The following is a 6,000-nucleotide window of genomic DNA, read 5'->3' on the forward strand; positions in this document are numbered from 1 at the left end:
ATTGTCTTTTTAATGCTGACCTTCATACCATATCTATTATAACAGTTATTCAATTTAGTCAAGGAATCTTGCACACTTGTAGAGGATTTATTTAGAAGTATAACATTATCCGCATAAAGCAAAGAGCTGAGATTAACATCTCCAAATTTGATATCAGGTTTAATACCACTTTCCTTCATAATGTGATCCATATAGATAATGAATAAGAGAGGGGATAATGTACATCCTTGTCTCACACCAGATTTAACATTAAACTATCTTCCTGTACTTCCTTCAATTCTAACTGCTGACTTAAAATTCAAATAAAGATTAAGTGTTGCTTGATATAATGCCCCATTAACACCATATAACTGTAGCATTTGGAATAGCTTCTCTCTCTTGGCACCTTGTCATATGCCTTTTCCAGATCTACAAAACTTAAATACAAATGTTGAGAGTTTATTTTTCAGTTGGTTAGACTATAATAAGTTTAGCTTAATCCTATTAAACTAAACTTATTAAAAGGATTAAACTAAACTACTTATTAAATACAGATCTTTGTTATATTCCCATGATTTCTCAACTATCTGTCGAAAAGTGAAAATCAGATCCTGACAGTCTCTATTTGGCCTGAATCCAGCTTGTTCTTTACCAAGTGTCTCTTCCACAATCCTTCAACCATTTCTCAAGTATACTTGCATATATATTACCAGGAACACTCAGTAATGAAATGCCTCTGTAATTCTCATATTCAGTTTTATTTCCCTTTTCATATATGGGTACTATGAGAGCTCTACTCCAATCATCTGGAATTCGGTCCCTCTGTCCAATGCCTCCTGAACTATGCAATGCAACCACTGTACGACTTTTATACCTCAATACTTGAGCATTTCTGGTTGAATATCATCTATTCCTGCTACCTTTCCACATTTCAGGCTTTTGACGGCTTTTTTTACTTCAAGTATGGATATGTATTCCTGACTGCATGCCTGGTCAGTGTGTTTTTTACCACTGTGCTGTCATCACTGCTTGTTTCATTTAGCAATTTTTTGAAGTAATTACTCCATTCTTCAAGGATATCTTTTTTCTCCTTTATTCATATCATATCTAATTCTTTTACAGCACTCTTTCCTCCATTTCTGAGCTTCTTTAACAACCTCCAAAATATCTTACCACGTTCTTGATGTTTATTTTCTATGTTCTTGGCAAAGTCATGATTTTTGTTGAGCTAGTTTTACACAGTGTTTAGATTTCTTACATTTGTCTCTGTATTCTCTAAGAGCACAAGCTGACTTATTTGCCAGGAACTTTTGATATGCTTTCTTCTTTTCCTTCACTGCCTCTTTAACTTCCTGTGTCCACCATGGAGTTCTGATTTTTGTATCCTTGCACACAATCTCTCCAGATGCCTCTCTGGATGAATCAATCAGGGTTTTCTTCAGGGGGTTGCAACTGAATCTCCAAGTTTGGTTCCTGCTCTCAAACTTTCATTTTTTCTTGAATAATATTTGTATATTTTAGTCTACAATTCACATCCAACAGCTTCTCAACTTTTATTATCTTTAAAACTGTCTTACATGTTCTTCTTTTCAATATGAAATTCAATTTTATCCTGCTCAAGACTAAATGGTGATCACTTCCAATTTCATATCCTCCGTATACTCTGGGTCCTGCACCAGTGGGAAAACATCACAATCAACAATAACATAGTCAACGAGACTTTTTTTATTCCTTGCCTCTTCACTTCATGTGAATTTGTGCATATTTTTATGTTGTAACATTGTGTTAGTAATAACTAGTCCATGTCTTGAGCAGAAAGCCAACAGGTATTTGCCATTATTATTAACTTTGCTCTTTTCTCCAAATTTTTCCAAACTATTTTTGTATGTCTGACAATCATTTCCTACTCTGCTATTTAGATCCCCAACAAGGACCAACTTTTTCTTTTTTCATTGTCTCAGTTGCTTTTTATTATTTTTTAAGCTTTACTGGAGGAGCTAAATAGTAAATAATGGCAATGTGGAGAACCTGCATGGGAATAAATCAACTGGCACTGTAGCCAAAACATAATAATTACCAGTTCAGTTTTACATAATGCAAAATTATGCAATCTACATTGAAGAGATTAAATTGAAAAGCCACATATTACACTGATGAGAATATGCTAAAAAAAGATTAGTGTGGTTAGTAAGGATGTTAGAGCTGGGTTTTTTACTTTTAGAGTTGTGAATGAGTGGAATAAGTTGCGAGAGTCGGTTGTGGGTGCTATGACAGTGAATGAGTTCAAGGCAAAGTATCATAGATACTGTGTGAATGTCAAATAGTTATGATGGACATGATGTTTAGGGCATCCCTCGATGAGTCTAAAGGACTCCTTGGAGTCACCCGTAATAATAATAATAATAATAATAATAACGAGGAAGTAAAATAATATGGAGATTTCATAGCATATTCATGGGATATGTTATGAAAGTGAACAGCACACTGCAAAGTGGGGATAAGCAAATCCATATCCTCCTTTTTACTAGGTTATGTATGACCATAACTTAAATACTGTGCTCCAATCTTTTACCAATTTTTTTATGGGGAATTCAGAAATTATAAAGGGGATTCAGATGCAGGTAACTGACCAGATTGAAGGGTTGTGGATTGCAAATTTTAGATGATAGGCTATTACTGACATATTAATGTACTAGATGTAGAAGAAATTTTTCTACATATGGCAGGAGGGAACATAGGGTCACTCACAGAAACTGAATAAGGGCGTTGTAAGCAAGCACACTCTTCAATTTCCAGGAATAATCCCCGTTTCCTCCTACCAGGAGAGAGTACAAGGAAAGGTGCTCAAGTAGAATGGACTGCCTCAGGGTTGGAAGATGACTGTGTGTTTGTGAATGAGTATAAGAAGAGGTATGATAAGCATTGTGTAAATGGCCTAAGCAATGAGTCTTTGGACTTCATGGAGAGCCGAGATAAAATAAGATCTAGAATAGCATAAGCAGAAATGTGTTTCTTAGAATGAGGAGATTAAGTTTTCAGTTGTTTTTTCGAATTCGAAAAATAAAATAAGTTTTTTAGAAAATATGGTAGAACATGTCAGTGTAATTAGACCACCATAGAGTCAGAACTCTCAATATACAAGATATCTACACACACACAAAAAAAAAAAAAGATAAACCACCCCTTAAACCCATTTCTGCACTCACCACACTCTCACGGAATGCATTGCACTCTCCATGCAAAGAACCTGTACCTGGCTCCCACTATTCTTTATACCGTATTTCTTTCAGAGATTCATGTCTCCCTCTACCCTATAAAAATTGTGTCTTTATTCATCTTTATAACATCCCTCACTTCAACACATTTCTTGATCGTAGGGAAGAAGATAAAACATTTTTGGTAATCGTTGCAGTTCATTTCGTCAAGGGAATAACCTACTTACCAGTACTAGAAATCGACCGAGTCTGCATTATAATGAAAGAGTGCCTAGAAAAAGTTTCGCTTCTTGTACTGTACGTCCAGAAATGCGACACCATTCGACACTTCCGCACATGTCACAAGAAGGGGAATCCATTCCGATAATAGGGTAATCAATAGGCATTATTTCTTGGAAAACTCCCATGTTACTTCTCTTAAAAATTATTATTTTTACAGCTATTTTGCCTGCTTCCGTTTAGGGGTACCCCCTTTATAATGCCACTGGCTTTTTACTCAAGAATTCTTAGGGCTTAGCAGATGTAAATATATGCAGGGACACGCCGACAATATGTACAACGTGTGCAACGCACATAGGCGCCAGGATAGTAAGGCGCCTAAGATTTAAATTTTAATTATATTTTATAGATTTGCCATAAACAAATTATTTATAAGCACTTATTTGTTATTATTCCTTAAGATTTTATTTTAGCGTAAACAAGTAACAACTTGAACTTGCGTGAGTTTACTGTTTACAGGATGACTCATGTTTGAATTTGTTTAATCTTGTTCACACTCACATTTGATCTAAACACACGCAAGAAAATCTGCTGCAGTTTTTAACTTTATTCTATAATCTGCTATTATCAGCAGAATGTAGGCAACATCTTGCAATGTACCTGAATCGTCATGAGAAAAATTTAAATCATTTGAACAATTAAAAAATGGACAGAATTACATCCTTAAAAAATAAAACTTGTATTGATCATTTTGCAACAAACAGTTATAGATAATGAAAGGAAACGTTGGTATGAAGTTATAAAAATAATACTTTTTGTAGTACAGTTTTTAGGCAAACAAAATCTAGCTCTTCGTGGTAAAAGTAATACACTTTACGATCGCAACAATGGCAATTTTTTAAAATGCATTGAGATGTTCAACTTTCAACTTTATTGGCTTAAAGGGTGAAGCAGATGCTTTTCATATTCCCTGCTGTCTGATGATGATAACTGTGAGAGGGAAAATATTAATGAGCCTGTTGCTCGTTCTGAGTGGGCCTGACGATTAATCATTGAGGTTGCAGTTTAGAATAGCTTTTGGTCTTTTGTACTTGGTATAATCTGTTTCGTCGTAATTTGCAGCTAGTTGAATTAGATTATTAGGATGCACAGATGCTACTGAAAAGAGCTTAGTTGCTATAGTCTGCATGAAGTATAAATATAGGGGACTTCTGTGTCCTGGTGTGGTTGCACAGTGTATGAACCATGGTGCGTTCAGGATTATTCTGAGACATTTATTCTGCACACGTTGTAGTTTGAGGATATTAGTATTTGCAGTATGACTCCAAGCTGGAGAAGCACAGATGAGTATAGGACGAATCATCAATTTATAGATAAGTAGTTTAATTGTGATGCTCAATTTGCCGTTTCTGTTTATTACAGGATAGAGCTGTGCAATGATTTTTGATGTCTTTAAACATTGAGACTTGATATCGGAGCTGAAAGTCAATTTTCTGTCCAACAATATGCCAAGATATTTGATCTCAGACTGCCAAGAGATTTCTGTGTTAAACAGGAGAACATGTCCAGTAGAAAGCATTGATCTTCTGGCGAACAGTACAGCTACGCTTTTCTGGGGATTAATTTTGAGTTGCCATTTGGTGAAATATTGTTCAATTATCAGTAGATTTTCCTGCAATCTTTTGATTGCTAGATGCAGTTTTAAAGATTCTGGCTAGTATCTCTGTATCATCCGCATACAAAGCCTTGATAGAAGATAGTGGAGTGTGCGGAATATCACACATATAAATGGAAAAGTGTTGGTGCCAGTAGCGATCCTTTTGAGACACCAGCTAAGATGCGTTTTTGTATGGAGAGTGTGTCATTTAACTTAACTTGCATGCACCTATCATAGAGGTATGATCTGATCAGGTGAACCAATTCCAATGGTATTCCAGATGTTATCATTTTATATAGCAAGCTGTAGTGCGAGACTTTGTCGAATGCACTGGCTATGTCAATGAAAACAGTCCCAGTGCATTGACGTCAATTAAATCTCATGGTAACATATTCTAGCAATCTGTATATTTGTTGTGTAGTACTGTGAAATTGTCAGAATCCAAATTGCTCCTCAGGAAGAATGTTTAATTTGTGCACTAGTTCTTAGAATCTGGTAAGAATGACTTTCTCGGCAGTCTGTAATTTTGAGGTGATTGCGGGTCTTTTCCTGGTTTATGGACTGGCATTACATCTGCTAGTTTCCAGTGGGAAGGAAAATATTTGTAGTGTAAGGTGGAGTTTATAATGTTAGCCAGATGCGCAATAGTGTGGGGTAGTAGTTTTATCACCCTGTTTGTGATTCCATCAGGTCCAGGTAGTAGCTTTTTGTTTTTAAGCTTCTTGATTATGTTGTATAATTCTACAGGTGATGTGGGTGCAATTTGACTAGAGCATGTGACAGAAAGTTTGAGCAAAGATCTGACATGTCGATGAACCTTGAATATGTGATTGAAGTCGAGATGGTCATATGAGGGTTTGCATTGCTTTTCTAGAGATGTTACTATTACCTCGGCTTTGTCTGCATCAGTATGAATAAGGCCAGTATCTC

The 6,000-nt window shown here is 35.7% G+C and overlaps 1 protein-coding gene across 2 annotated transcripts in view; it reads right to left on the minus strand.

Moving 5' to 3' along the window:
* The window catches only part of LOC150099134 (uncharacterized), a 29,049-nt gene extending 25,328 nt beyond the window's left edge, over nt 1-3,721 (minus strand). For both annotated transcript variants that reach the window (XR_016549362.1, XM_090403882.1), the window contains exon 1: nt 3,422-3,721. The gene's annotated coding sequence lies outside the window, so the exon portion shown is untranslated. The remainder of the gene's footprint in view (nt 1-3,421) is intronic.
* Nucleotides 3,722-6,000: the final 2,279 nt, after the last annotated feature.

This window comes from Typopeltis vanoorti, chromosome 14 (assembly GCF_054136105.1).
Source record: "Typopeltis vanoorti isolate ZY-2024b chromosome 14, IOZ_Tvanoo_1.0, whole genome shotgun sequence".
Classification (NCBI taxonomy): domain Eukaryota; kingdom Metazoa; phylum Arthropoda; class Arachnida; order Uropygi; family Thelyphonidae; genus Typopeltis; species Typopeltis vanoorti.